This window comes from Dasypus novemcinctus, chromosome 28 (assembly GCF_030445035.2).
Source record: "Dasypus novemcinctus isolate mDasNov1 chromosome 28, mDasNov1.1.hap2, whole genome shotgun sequence".
NCBI classification, from domain to species: Eukaryota; Metazoa; Chordata; class Mammalia; order Cingulata; family Dasypodidae; genus Dasypus; species Dasypus novemcinctus.
This window is the reverse complement of record NC_080700.1, coordinates 9,447,187-9,463,271: the sequence shown is the minus strand read 5'-3', so window position 1 is coordinate 9,463,271 and position 16,085 is coordinate 9,447,187.

The following is a 16,085-nucleotide window of genomic DNA, read 5'->3' as shown; positions in this document are numbered from 1 at the left end:
TAAGCAGGAATTCTGTCACCATGGTAGAGTTAGGAATCTTTAAATAATGTGCTATGGACACAGAGAAAGACAGATGATCCCTAAACACCTGGGGAGTCAAGATGAAGGAAAAATTAATCTAAGTATATTTATCAATTGACATTTATTCAATATTTTTCTTCTGTGAATCATACTGGATAGAAGGAAATAACATAGTGTTGTCTTAAGCTCCTTTAGTCTTATTGCTTGTTTCTGACTGCTATGATAGTGGTAGAAATGAAACAAATATATAGAGAAACATGGTAGATTATAGATTACAGGAACAGGAGATGGGTAGAAGGAATATTGCTTAATTAGTGCAGATTTTCTGTTTTAGGTGATAAAAAATTGGGGTCACGTATGTTGGTGATGGTAGCACAATATTTTGAGTGTAATAGTATCAATGAATTGTACACTTAAAAGTGATTAATACAGAGAATTTTGTTAATATAGAGAATTTCATATGTTATTACATTTTTTAAAAAGCAAAATCTCTTAGAACATGTAACCATGTTTGTTTAATTTTCATCAAATTTTAACACATACTAGCAATACAATGGGTATACTTAGGGGATATTTGAGTTAAGACAGATAATATCTATATAAAGTGACAAATTAGAAATATTCTAAATATGTTAATGTTTTATGTTTTTAATTGATGACCAAACACAATCTGGATAAATATAGGAGGCTAATATTACATCAGAGTCTCTCCAAATTTTACGTGTGGTTGTAATCCATTGCTTGACCATGAAGTGGGATGTTGTTTTTTCCCCATTTCTACCACTGTAATGATTTAATCTGGAAATTCTCCTTAAGAAATTCTATCTCTGATGATCAAATTCTTGGCTGCATAAGTCACAGGCAACTATTAACATGTATTCTTTTTCAATATTGACATTGGTTTCTTCAGTCTCTCTCTCTCTCTCTCTCTCTCTCTCAATATTAATTAGGCCCTTATAGTTTGTTTTTGTTACTTTCTTAGGAAGATAGCATAATCAGCCAAATGAGTAATAGGAACACCATCTTTAATTTATTTAGAATTCCCTATGTAATTTATTCACTATTATTCACATATTATTTAATGTAATTTTCATTATAACTCTGCAAATTGGGAAATAATATTTAAAATTTAAAATTGAAAAGACTGTCAGTTAAAGCTCAAGAAATTTTATTAAATCATGGAAATACAAGGGGAAGTGTAGGCATTCAAAGCCAAATTTGACTGTGTAGCTAACCCTTGAGACAAGGCATATTTCCTTCTCCAGAACTCCTGAACCTCCTGGCCTTCACTGTTTCCCACCACTCTAATATCTGCCCTTCATGCAAACTGATCACTTATCTATCACAGTCTGTCAAGCACTGTGGGAGCCACAAGAGTATGATTTTTGGATTTTTACATCACAGTGATCCAGGTCTGAAGCATCCACTCCATTGATTTCCTGCATATTAAGTACTACATAAGAACAGTTCAAACCGATTTCCCTATTACTCCATATTTCCATATTTCTTATGCATTCCTGAGAGCATGTGATGGTTTCAACTCAGGATAATTCATTTTAAGCTGTTTTTAACCCATCTAGTACAGTAAAATATCTTTTTCCTAGACTTCTCAAAAATAAAACTATTTTATCTCTATTTAAAATTCTTAGTTATCATATCCTAATAATTTAAGAATTTAATAGAAATAATTTCTTTGTATTTCACTCAATTTTCTCTCTTACTGGCTATTTTAGAATGAATGGAATTATCCATTTCTAAGGCTCTAGTCTTCATTCACTCCCCTCATGTAATCATGTCAATGCTTCTCATTAAATGTCATTTTCCCATTTCTTTCCATATGTTTATGAACTTACATAAATGCTTCAATTTCCCTGTTCAAAATATTAATGTGACACTTTGATCCATTAACTAATATTAAATTTTTTGTCTACTTTCTTTCATTAGCCTTTGTCAAATGATTTTTTTTTCATCCAACTCAGATTTTTATGTGAATCTTAATCTTGCTGTCAGGATCTAAGCCTCTATTCCCATAACTTTTACATCAAAATACCGATTAGCTTTTACTTCAATCTTCAGCTTCTGGTACTTCCTCAACTCTGTAGTGTGTTATAAGGATTTTCACCCCTGGTGCCATGTATCTGTTCTCTCTTGATTCACCTTTATAGTGGTTTAGTCACACATTTCATTGAGGTACATGGGGATGGGGTCTAAAGTCTCTTATAACAATATTGAGGTCCAATTGCACTTTTTATGATCTTCCAAAACCCTTAGTTTGGAATTCTCTTCTTCCGTCTTCTCCTCTGCTCCATTTCTACTGTAACTTCTTAAATATTCTGCTTTCATTTAATTTTCCACCACTGTGTCACAGTATTTTCCCCTTATTTGTAAACTTCACTCTGGTTTCCCCCTTATCCTTTACAAAGATTGCAATCAGACTCTAAGAATTCTGGCAAATCAGCAAGATGCATTTCTTATTATAGTTCTTATATAATCAGTACTTCATCATATCATGAGGCAAGGTATAACTTTCTGACTTCTTGCAATATATCATTTGCAATATCCTTTTCTCAAAAGTTCTTGTATTACTTAAAACTGATTGTATGTTATTTAAGGATGCAAAACTATTCTTTCATTACTTCCTTTATCCACTAGCAAGGGCCAAGCATTTATCTGGACAGGTACCATTCTAGGCCATGGGGATTCAAAGGATAAGGTACAGTACTCACCAAAACTCATTTGAGCAGAGAAACAAATATTCCAAGAAAGGAACACTATGTATTGTATAATATTTTATGGTCCCACTTTTATGAAATACTTAGAATAAGAAAATTCATAAAGGCATAAAATAGGTAATAGTTTGGGTAACAATGAGGAGTTATTGTTTAAAAGATGTAGAGTTTGAGGTGATGATAAAGTTGTGGTAGAAAATTTTTGTGATGGTAGCACAATCTTTTGAATGAAATTTATACCACATGAATGTGAGTAAAATGGGACATTTCAGGTTGCATATATGCTACTACAATAAAAAGGTTAAAAAATAAAAAATTGGAAGAATAAAACAAAAATAAATAAATAAAGGGAAAACAAATCAATAACAAGAAAAAACCCACAATGAGATACCATCTCACACCCACCAGAAAAGCTACTATTTAATAAAACAAAAGGAAATAACAATAGCTGGGTAGGATCTGGTAAATTATGAACACTCATACATTGGTGAGTATTTAAAATGGTGCAGCCAGTGCAAAACAGCATGGTGATTCCTCAGAAAATTAAGTATAGAATTATCATATGACCTAGAAATTCTTCATCTAGGCATATACCCAAAATAATTGAAAGTAAGAAATCAAACAGACATTTGCACACTAACGTTCATAACAGCATTTGTTTCAATTGCCAAATGTTGGAAGAAACTCAAGTGTTTCTTATAGATGAATGAATAAACAATATTTGATATATGCATATTGTGGGATATTATTCTTCCATAAAAATGAAGCTCTGATATGTGCTGCTACATGGATGAACCTTGAAGACATCAGTGGTAGTGAAGTAAACCAAACAATACTGTATGGCCTCACATATATGAAATAAGCAGATTAAGCATATTCATGAAATCAGAAACTATTCTACAGGTTACCAGAGCCAAGTGGGAAATCAGAATGGGGAGTAAATATTCAATTTGTATGGAGCTTCTGTTTAAGGTGATGGAAAATTTTGGCATGGATGATGGGATGGAGGCACAACTTAGCATACATAATTAACACCACTGAATTGTATATTTAATAATGGGAAAAAAGGCAAATTTTAGATTGCATTTAAGTTACCAAACACACACCGCTATAGAACTGAACAAGAAAGTTTAAACAGTGTACTAAATTTAATAACAAATATAATGATGTTGTTTTATGAGTTGTAACAAAAGTATCACACTAATGAAAAATGTTAATACTTGATTAAATTTTGCATAAGAAGCAGGTATATGGGAACTCTTTATTCCTTCATGATGTTTCTTAAAGCCTACACCTGTTCTAATTTTTTAAAGTGAAAAAAATTATCTATGATTATGCCTTAGATCTCTACCAGTTATATACAAAATATATTAGTTCAGTCAATGAGTTATTGGACTTAGATCAAATTAGATAAAATAAACACCATCAGAGATAACTATGGAAAAAGTCTTCAAGAAAAAGTGCAATAACAACCTGTTTATTACTTTAATATTATTAAAACTTTTCTAAATGAAGGTCTCTGAAAATATTACAAAAATCCTTAAAACACAATCTATTCAGATTAGCTCTTGGAAAATGGTTGTACTTCTGGCTTCCTACTGTTTCCATTTATACCATTTGAAATTTCTAACTAAGGTGATTTTATTACCATACATACATATTTCAATATTTTGTAATTTAAAAATATTTGCAAATAATGACCTTACTTGAAAAGCAATAGATTGATGGGTCGTTTGGTTTGTTGATTCAGGAAGTCATTAAATTCATCATAATATTCACTGGTCCAGAAAATAGGAATTATGATTGCTAGTATCATTCCTTGTGAATGATGATAAGAAAATATTTGTGGAATGAGTATTTATTTAATAACATTATGAAGCATTATAATATGAAATATAAAGACAGCTGTGTTTTGTAAAATATTATATTTTCCCATAAATCCTGAGCATATTTCAAAACTTCAATGAGCTAAGACAGAAAGAGAAAAATTCATAAATCTGCTCATGGGCAGATTTATGGATTTTTGGTAATATGTGAGTAACTAACGAATTTTGAGACATACCCAATTACTTGTGAATGTTCCCTTTCATAATGTCACTATAATTTTCAGATATTTGCCATGTTCGTGTAACACCTTAAAGAAGAATAGCCATCCATTCCACTAGTGAACCTTAAAGCACAATATATTTTCCCCTAGACTTGTCTATTTTCCTTGATTATTTGAAATGGTGTACATTTCCAGATCTGCTTATAATTGTACCATTGATTTCTTACTGAAAATGGAACTGTCACCATTTCAGTATATGTCACATAATCCTTTCATTGCTCTTTCTCTTGTGACTAATGTAACCACTTGTAACAAGGAGAAACTGCTAAATGTGAGAAAGCAAGGAGAGTGTGTCTTTCATACTGACTTCCCAGCTGCAAGACCCCCAATTTTTTTCTTTTTATTCCTTTCTGGTGGATATTATTTCAGGGCACTAAAAATGGTTTTATTACATAAATTTTGTTTTGTTGTTTTTGCTGTTTTAGGTCCACAGTTTATTTATAGCATTGTTTCAGCTCACTGAATAAAATGGCTAGTTCTATAAGCTACAAGTAGGTCTAACCTACTGAAGACAGTTACATTCTGAAGATTGAGATCTTATGAAGAGCTGCCTGAGATTTTCTACAAGGTACATTTTCAAACTAATGATCAGACCACTGCTCCACCAAATTAGAAGAAATAAAAGAGGTTTTCATAGTTTGAAAACAGAGGAAAAGAATTTAATTACCTCACAATTTCCAATTTTAGGTTTCTAGATTGAAATTTCATGTGTCAGTCTAGTCAAGTTAAAAATTCATGGATTCAATGGAAAATAATTTTTGCCTTAGTTCTACCATTTTCTTGCTTTGGAGTTTTGGGAAACATGATTTCCTTATCTATAGAATTTGCTGTAATGCCTACCTTATGAATTTAACATTTAAAAAATATTCCAAATAGAGAAGGAACTCTAAGTGGAAGTCATGTTGAAAAAATTAAATAAGAGGGAAGTGGCTCTGGCTTAATCAGTTGAGCTCCTATTTACCATATAGGAGGCCCTCAGTTCTTGTCCCAGGGCCTCCCTGTGAAGGCAGGCTCTCCTGCATGCCACAGAGTGCTGCCCAGCCTACAGGAACCATGGAGAGCAGACTCAGAAATAAGGTGATACAACAAAAAGAAGGAAGCCAAGCAAGAACACAGAAGAGTCAAAAATGAATGAACACTTGGAGCTGTCCTGAGTGGTGCTGCAGGGACAATTGCTGGATTTTGTATGTCCTCCCATGGCCCACTGGATGGAGCGTGGGAGAGTGTGGGCTATGGTGTGGACCACAGGCCATGGGGTGCAGCGATGCCCAGAGATGTACTCACCAGATGCAATGGATGTGTCATGATGATGGGAGACAGTGTTACTGTGGGGGGAGTGGTGGAGTGGGGGCAGAGGGGGTGAATGGGGACCGCATATTTTTTGAATGTAATATTTTTTAAAAAAATGAATAAATGAAATTAAATTTTAAAAAAATGTATGAACACAGAGAGCAGACAGCAAGCAAGCCAAAAGGGGTGAGGGGAAAATAAATAAATACAGACACAACATACAGTGAATAAATGCAGACAGTAGACAGCATGCAAAAAGTCACAAGGTAGAGATAAAAAATGATAAAAAAATTAAATAAGAATTACAAATCACTGACAAAACATTAAGCATTGCGATCCCTTCAGCATTTATATGTTTTCCATCTTAAAAACATAGTCCTATTGTTTATTAACTGGCCAAAAAATTGAAGGAAAGCCTCATGCTGTGCTTTTGCTAATTGAACTTAGTGTGAAAAAGGGATTGAGTTAATATAATGAGTTCTAAATGGATGTGAATAGAAACTGCAAATCTGAGACCACTTATTTACCAATAGACTGGAAGCAGCAGGGGGACAATATGCACAGAAAGGGTTTCCTGGGGTATGTAGAATTTTACATGAGTGTGCTTATCTAAATACAAAACAAGTTACTCACTGCAATTTCTGCAAAGACATGAAGAACATGTTTCCCATATGAAGAGTTGGGTGAAATATTTTTCGTTAGTACATATACTCATTTATTTTTTCATCCACACACCCTTTTATTATTTAATAAATTTATAATTAACTTAATAATTTTGGGTGAATTGTATATAGAAGCTGGAATGAAAGTTGCATGGATGAATAAGTGACAAATGCCTGCATGCTTTTTCATAATGTATTTTGGGAAATTTCTTAAATTATTTCTGAGATATAAGGCTTTGTGCATATATTTTATTTTTATGTCACCATTTACCTAATTATTTTGTACCACCTGGCAAAGCAAAGAAAATGGTGAAAAGTTGTAAATAAAAACTAAATAGAAATATATATATATACACACACACAAAATAATTATTCCCAATTTTGGGTAAAGCACAACCCACTATAATTAAATTTGTGTACATAATTTAAAATAACATTCTACACAAATGATGGGTAGAGAGCAGAGCTGCTCTTATCCCTACCTATACCTACCTCCTTTGGTGGAAAGGACTCCATCAAATGCTGTGTTGTCCATTCACCCTTCATTTGCATTAATTATCAATTCTGCTAAATCTGCTGGGATGAGTTTTCAATATGATAATATAAAAAATATATTGGTCCTATTGTGTGATTGCCTTCTTTACCTATATTTTCTCTTCTAATTTAATTTACAATGTTTCTCTCCCCAAAAAATAAGCAGTGCTGGAGAGAAGTAAGGGTGATTCATGGAAAGAGATGATGAAGAAAAGATATCAACACTAAACAGGGAAGCAGACTTGGCCCAGTGGTTAGGGCATCCGTCTACCACATAGGAGGTCCATGGTTCAAACCTGGGCCTCCTTGACATGTGTGGAGTTGGCCCATGTGCAGTGCTGATGTGCACAAGGAGTGCCCTGCCACAGAGGGGTGTCCCCTCATAGGGGAGCCCTATGTGCAAGGAATGTGCCCTGTAAGGAGAGCCGCCCAGTGCCAAAGAAAGTGCAGCCTGCCTAAGGACGGTGCCACCCACATGGAGAGCTGATACAACAAGATGAAGCAACAAAAAGAAACACAGATTCCCATGACGCTGACAACAACAGAAGCGGATGAAGAAGATGCAGCAAATAGACACAGAGAAAAGACAACCAGAGCTGGGGGGGGGGGGGGGGAAGGGAGAAGAGGAGAGAAATAAATAAATAAAATAAATCTTTTAAAAAAACACTAAACAGGAAACTTAATCATCTTTTCTTATGTGAATAAGCAATTCTGGATTTCATACAGGTATCCAATCCATTTCTGGTGCAAGCAAGCAGGAGTTAGCATATGCAATTGAGATTTTATTGTGTTTAATATGCTATTTTATAACAATTTTCTCTGCATTCAGGTTTAGTTGAAAAAGTGTGGGCACAAAAATTTTAGAGAAAACCCTTGGGGATATAGCATTTTTTGTCTCTAATAGCCATTGCCCAGGGAAAATTTCAAGCAGATAATTGGCTCCAGTTCATGAGGGAAGAAGTCCCAAGTAGATGTTGTGCATAAAAGAACTTTTGTATATCGAGAAATATTGGAATATCTGAAGCTGTGAATTTCCTGTGGATCCCAGAGAGCAAGCAGCAGAAGGGAGTCCGGAATTCACAGCCTGAGTCAGATGCTTGGAAACCAGTAGAATGGAGCCATTTTCATTTTCAGTAGTGAGGCCAAAATCACACAATTTCTTTAATGAGTAAAACAGCCTCTTTTACTTTCTTTGGTTGCTAAAGAAAATATTGTGCAATGTTTAGGATTTAACAATGGAAATTTATTAACTCATGGATTTAAGGCTACAACAAAATCAAAATCAAAGTACTCTTAAGATGCTTTATTCCCAAACACCAACATTTTAGGGCTGGCTGCATGACATCCTTCATCCTTGGTTCCTCTGTCACATGGCAATGCACATGTCAACCTCTCCTGGTTTCTGTTTTTATCTTTTGGATTTGGTTGAAATTCAGTTTCTAGTTTCCAATGGCTTAGTCTGTCCAAAATTCATTCTACTAAAAAAGGCTTCCAGGAATAGGATTAAGATTCATCCTGACTAAGGTGGGTCACTTTTAACTTAAGTAAACTCATCAACTCCTTTTTACAAAGGGTTCACAAATTCAGGAAAGAATTAAGATGATAACACATTTATCAGGGTAGATACAACTCCAAACCACCACACAGCCAATAGTCCAAATGTTTGTGTATTATTCACTCAAAGGGTTGCTGATGCAAAGGACCAGAAATCTGTTGGATTTTTAAAGATATTCCTTTGTGTTAAAAAAAGCTTACAGCTGGAAGGCCCTAAAAGAGTCCAATTCAAGGCTTCTTTCTCAACAATGTCTGTTGCCATGTGTTGAAGCAAAATGTTGGGCAATCTCTACTTGGTCTCTTGGGCCTTCTCAGCTGCTCAGCTGCTCTGCTCTCATTAGCTGCAAGGTATCAGGACAATGGCTCATCTCTCTTCCTGGGGTTTTAGCTGCTTGAGGCTTCTCTTTCTGTCACATGGCAGGACCAAAATGACTAAGTTCTCTTCTCTTCTATGTCTTCCTCCATGAGTGTCTGTTTATATCTGCTCATCAAGAGTTTGAGGACTGACCCTGAGTCATTCCTTCATGACATGGTCAAATTAAAGGCCTTAATTGATTTTATTAATTAAACTTAAAACCTTTGAATTTACTACAATCAAAGGGTCTCACACTTAAAGGAACAGGCCAGTTACAAACATATTTATTCTCTTTTTTGGGGAGATTCACAAATGGCTATATTTTACCTTCTGAATCCCAAAAGGATATTGTAATATTTAAAAAAACTATAAATCAGTAACAATGTGTTGTACAAAATCGCATCAGTGCTATAGAAATATGGTTTGTTTTGAGGCAAAATCCTTTCTGGCTCTCTGCAATTTATAAAACAGTTTATCTGTTTCCACTATACACAAGGACACACATAGAATTAGTCTTTACATTACCACAAGGAAAATTTGGCAGAGAATCCTGCATCAATGGTCCCCAACAATTCTGAAAACCTGAAGGGCATACTTCATTAGATTTCAAAGACTGACAGTCATTCTTAAGATGATGTTTCCTTCTTGGGCCTCATCAGGGCCCACACTTTCCACAGGTTTGCCCCATGGTCATTTACTTGGTTCCACTTTCATCAAGCATCTTGGTGGATCTGAGCTCCAGACTTCACCCTCCAAGAACTTTGGTATGATGGCCACAATTTCCCCAATCTCTGGGATATAGTCTAATTCCCTTTAGTATAAATTAGACAAAGTGGTGCAGATGAAAAGTTCCAGAAATATTTTAGCTTTTATAAAGGGTATGTATTTGGGTTAAAAGCTTACAGCTTCAAGGCCCTAAAAGTGTCTAACTGAGGCTGATTTTCACCAAATTATGTTGCCAAATGTTAAAGCAAAAGGGAATATGACCTCTGCCTGGTCTCTCAGGTGTTCTCAGCTGCTCAGCTACTCTGCTGTCTTTGGCTGAAAACTATAAGGCCAATTGCTCATATCTTTCCCAGGCTTTAGCTTTTTGACTCATCTTTCTGTCACATGGTAGGAAATGACCAAGTTCTCTCCTCTTCTGTGTCCTTTTCTGTGAGAGTTCATTTATAGCAGCCCACAAAATGTGTGAGGAATAAATCCTGAGTCACATCAAAGGTTCCAACTTCATTTTACTAAGTAAACACAAAAGCTTTGAATTTGCTACAATCAAAGGGCATCACACCAAGAGAAAGAGACCAGTTTACAAATATAACTGATATTTATGGGATTCACAAAAGGAATCTCAAACTACCATAGTTGTCATCAAGTAGCAAGCCTGGTGCCAAAGCCCAACACAGTGTTCTCTTAAATTTGTGGTCACCGCCCTTCATTTCCTGTGCCTCTGCTTTCTATCTATTAACAAGTTGACAACAGTGTCCACACTCAGGAGCATCTTGAGAGTGTGTCATACTTGAGGGACTAAACATTTGGAATAGTACCTGGCACATTATGCATATTAGGAAATTTTACAATACCAGTTCTTCAGTTTACACAATATTTTTAGTGCATCAATAAGATATTTTATCAGGGGATTTCTTTTCATTTCATGGAATATTCCATCAAATGATTAGTCCACATTTCATTTATTCATTCACTTAATAAGGCATATCATTGATTATACCAGATTTTGGCTATTAGGAAATATAAACATTCTTTAAGTTTGCTGTATATGTTTTGGAAGACATAATGCTCATTTTTTGAGTATTTTAAAAGGAAGTGCTATATCAAAAGTGCAGGCCTTTCAGGGAAATGTCATCAAAATAAGAGGTAAAGAAAGAGCAAAAACTTTTCTGAAGGAGATGCTTTGGAGGTATATAGAATGGGAAAGTGTACACATAGGTGTATGTCCAAGATAATTAAATCTTTGATCTGTCTATATGCGAGTCAGGCCCTGAACCTCAGCAGACTTGCCACATCTCTCCAGATCTTTGAACTCACTCAGGACAACTAAAAGGCAATGATGATGAGCAATACCCATCCCAAGGAACATTGAGTCTTCAACTGCAAGCAATGTAGTCTCACCCAACTGACCCACAGGATCTAAGCCCTATCTCAATTAGAGGCAAATTGGGCATCACCATCACAAAGTTCTCAAGATTGGGAAAGTCCTCAAGAATGGACTAGAGTGGACTTACTGGCATTCTACTATAGACTTATTGTTATTCTAGCCATGGAAGAAATTTATGATTGATGTGGAGGCAATGGCCACTGGAGATTCTGAGAGATGTGAGGGAGAAAAATTGGTGTAATATGAGGGCATATTGGAGATATTCTAGTTGTCCTGCATGATGATGCAATGATGGCCACATTAAATGTTTTGTCATAACTTATAAAATTGCATGGGGCAGAGTATAAACTATAATATATATTATAATCCATGTTTAGCAGCATTGCTTCAATATATGTTTATCAACTCTGTATGTACTACACTAATGAAGGAAGCAATTAATGTGGGAAAGTGTAGGCGGGGCAGGGAGGGGGAATATGGAAGTACCCTATGAATTTTATGTAATATTTAACTAATTTAAAATTTCTTTGTAATAATTATAAAAAGTCACTTCTCCTCAAAATGATTTACAGATTGAATGCAATCTCAAACAAATTCCAGGAACCTATCTTACATAACTGAAAAAGACAATTATCAAATTTGTTTTGAAAGTAAGTGGCTCTGAATATCCAAAAACATCTTGAAAAATAATTAAGGTGGATAACTCACACTTTCTTAGTTTAAAAGATATTACAATGTATTACTAACTATACTTTATATTTTACATTTGGTCTATTTTTCTCCCAAATCACCTTATTATTAATACCCTTTGTAAGTGTTATATATTTGTTATAGCTCTTGAGAGAACATTCTCATATTTGTTACACTAACCATACTCCATCATCCACCACAGAATTCACTAAATTACACAGTCCCATGCCTTGAATAATCCATTCAATGTGCATGCTCAGTGGTTCTTATTTTCATCAAGAGTTGTACTGTCATCAACTCAATCAATTTTAGAATGTTTTCATAACGACAAATATCCAAATTTTCAAAAACAATGGAAGGTGTTGGTGGTGGGATGTATGTTTGTTTTTTATTTGTTTTGTAATTTCACTTTTACTAATCACTTTTTAGTTGTTCATGTATGAATTATATATTTCAATAAAAATGTTTTCTTTTTTTTTTTAATTTTTTTATTTTTTATTGACTTTGTAATAATATTACATTAAAAATATATATGTGAGGTCCCATTCAACCCCACCCCCCCACCCCCCCTCTCCCCACCCCCAACAACACTCGTTCCCATCATCATGACACATCCATTGGATTTGGTAGGTACATCTTTGGGCACCTCTGCACCTCATATACATTGGTTCACATCATGGCCCATACTCTCCTCTATTCCATCATGTAGGCCCTGTGAGGATTTACAATGTCCGGTGATTACCTCTGAAGCACCATCCAGGGCAGCTCCATGTCCCGAAGACGCCTCCACCTCTCATCTCTTCCTGCCTTTCCCCATACCCTTTGTCCATTATGTCCACTTTTCCCAATCCAATGCCACCTCTTCTATGTGGACACTGGATTGGTTGTGTCCATTGCACCTTTATGTCAAGAGGAGGCTCAGATTCCACCTGGATGCTGGATGCAATCCTCCCATTTTCAGTTGTAATCACTCTAGGCTCCATGGTGTGGTGGTTGTCCTTCTTCACCTCCATCTTAGCTGAGTGTGGTAAGTCCAATAAATCAGATTGTAGGTGCTGGAGTCTGTTGAGGCTCAGGATCTGGCTATCACATTGTCAGTCCAGAGATTCAAATCCCCTAAATATATCTTAAACCCCAACATTAACTGCACCTCCAGCACATTAGCATGAAAGTCTTATGAAGGGAGATCCCATCTGAGTCCAGATTCATCACACATAAACACCATTTCCAAAGAGGGGCCATCTGCCCTGGTAGTTAACCCCATCGGCCATGACCATAACTCCCATGGGTCTCTTTAGCCCTCAAAGGAACCAATATCTGGGGGTTGTATCTGCTTTATCTGTCTCTCTGACTCTGCTCAGTTGTGCATGAGGGCAAACCTTCTGCCAGCCTCCAGACTCTTTTTTAGAAACTCGTAGCCATATAAACTCATTTCTCCTTTCCATTTCCCCCTTACTTTAGGTCAAACAGCATTCAATAAAAATGTTTTCAATGAAAAAAGCACATGTCTGTTATATGTTGACTTCCTGGAAAATGGAGGACTGGAAATGAAGAAGTATCTTTTTTCTCAGAAAAAAGTAGCTAGAGGACAAGTAGAGACTGTCTGGAGGTCTGCTCTGGGGCTTATGACACCAGAGAAAGCCAAGACAACACCCTGAAGAGAGATAAGTAAAAAAGGAAAAGGAGTTTCATGGGGCTGGAACATTGAATGCATCAACCCCTAGCATTTGAGGTCTAAGCTGTGATGTCTTCCAAAGAATGCTATCTGCTGGAAAACTAGAAAAATGCATGAAAAGAAAGGAAAAATTATACTAAATAAAATTTAAGGCAATCAGATATCTTTATTGGCCCCCTCTCCAAGGCCCTTGGAATCTAGCCTATACACCATTACTGGGACCTTAGCCCTGGTTGGAGAAGTTAAACAGGAGTAATTATAAATATATATAACACTTTGAAACAAGAGCCAAAATAAAGTGGTAGCACACAGCTATTTAAAGTATATCCCTATGTAAGAGAGAAAAACAACACCAGAAAAAAAATGCATTATCAAAACCAGACACCTAAGAAAAAATTACAAGACATACTAAGAGAAAGGATGAGTCAAAGAAACAAATCATAGATCCAGATGAGACACAGGATTTGAAACAACCAATCAGTGAGGTTTATACAAATATCCTAAATCAAATCATAGAGTTGAAGGACTTTGTGCCTAAGGAAATAAAAGGCATTAATACACTGAGGACAATAAAAAATTGAAACTTTATATAGAAAAATAACAGCTTATGGAAAAAAAGACTCAAGTGAAATTAAAAATACAATATAGGCATACAACAGAAGATATGAAGTCATGTAAGAAAGAATTAGCCAAGTAGAGGACAAAACAGCTGAAATTGAAAAGAGAGAACAGTGAGAGAAAACAATGGAAAATTTGAGCAGGGTCTCAGCGAGTTGAATAATAGCATGTAGCACACTAACATATGTTTTATGGGAGTTCCAGAAGTAGAAAAGAAGGGAAAGGGGGAAGAAAGAGTATTTGAGTAAATAGTGGTTGAAAATTTGCCAACTCTCTTAAAAGACATGAATGTACATATCCAGGAAGGAGAACATACTAAAATTGGAATAAATGTGAATAGACTTACATCAAGACACATGATATTAAGAATGTTACATGCCAAAGCTAGAGAAAATTCTGAAAGCAGCAATAGAGAAGGGAAACATCACATAAAAGGGATATCCAACAAGAATTTAATACAGATTTCTCTTCAGAAACCATGGAAATGAGAAGGTAGTAGTATGATATAATTAAGGTATTGAAAGAGAAAGATTGCCAGCCATGAATTTTTTTCTAGAACTTCATTCCTTCAAATATGATGGTGAGTTTAAAATGTTCACATATGTACCAAAATTAAGAGAGTTTGTAAATAAGAATACATCTCTGCAGGAAATACTAAAGACAGTTCTACAGCCAGAAAAGAAAATACGAGAGAGTTGGAAGTGTGTAGAAGTGAAGACTATCAGGAAAGGTAATGAAAAGGGTTTAAAAGTTGGACAAAAAATAAGATATGACATGGGAAATCTAAGGGACAAAATAGTTTTAGTAAGGAATTCCTTTACAGTAATATCACTGAAGGTTAATTGATTATCTCCCCAATCAAAAGTCATAGGCTGATAGACTACAGGTAAGAAAATATGAGCATTTCATTTATCATCTGCAAGGGATTCACCTTCAAACCAAGAAAACAAGTAGACTGAATATGAAAAGCTACCAAAGGATATTTCATGCAAATTATTAACAACAGAGAGTAGGGCTAACTATACTGATGTCAGACAAAACAGGTTTTCAATAAAAAAGTGATGAGATACAGAAGACCATTATATACTAATAAAAAGTACAATCCATCAGAAAAGAGAAACTGTCATAGATATCTATGCATCTGACCAGGTTGCCCCAAAATACATGAAGCAAACTGGCAAAACTAAAAAGAGTTATAGATGCCTCTACAATAATTGTTGTAGACTTCAACATACCATAGACACCAATAGATAGAACAACTAGACAGAAAATAAAAAAGAAAACAGAGAATTTGAACAATATGAGAAATCACCTGGGCATGATGGATAAACACAGAACATTGTACCTTAAATCAGTAGGTTAAACATTCTTCTCAAAAGTGCTGATGGATCTTTCTCCAGGATAGACCACATGAGCCACAAAACAGATCTGAATAAATTTAAAGATATTTAAGTTATACAAAGCAACTTCTATGTCCATAATGGAATGAAGCTGGAAATCAACAATAAGTGGGAAAGGAGGATATTGAAAATATACGGAGACTAAACACAGAATTTCAGCAATTTTAATCTTAATATAATCTGAGCATAATTTCAGCAATTTTAATCTGAATAGCTGGGAAAATTGATAAAAATGGCTAAAATACAAGGTAAATGATGAGATTTGTGTGTGCTACAAAATGATACTTTCATTTTGAATATGTTGAGATTAAGATAATAGTGGAGTGGACATCACCATCCC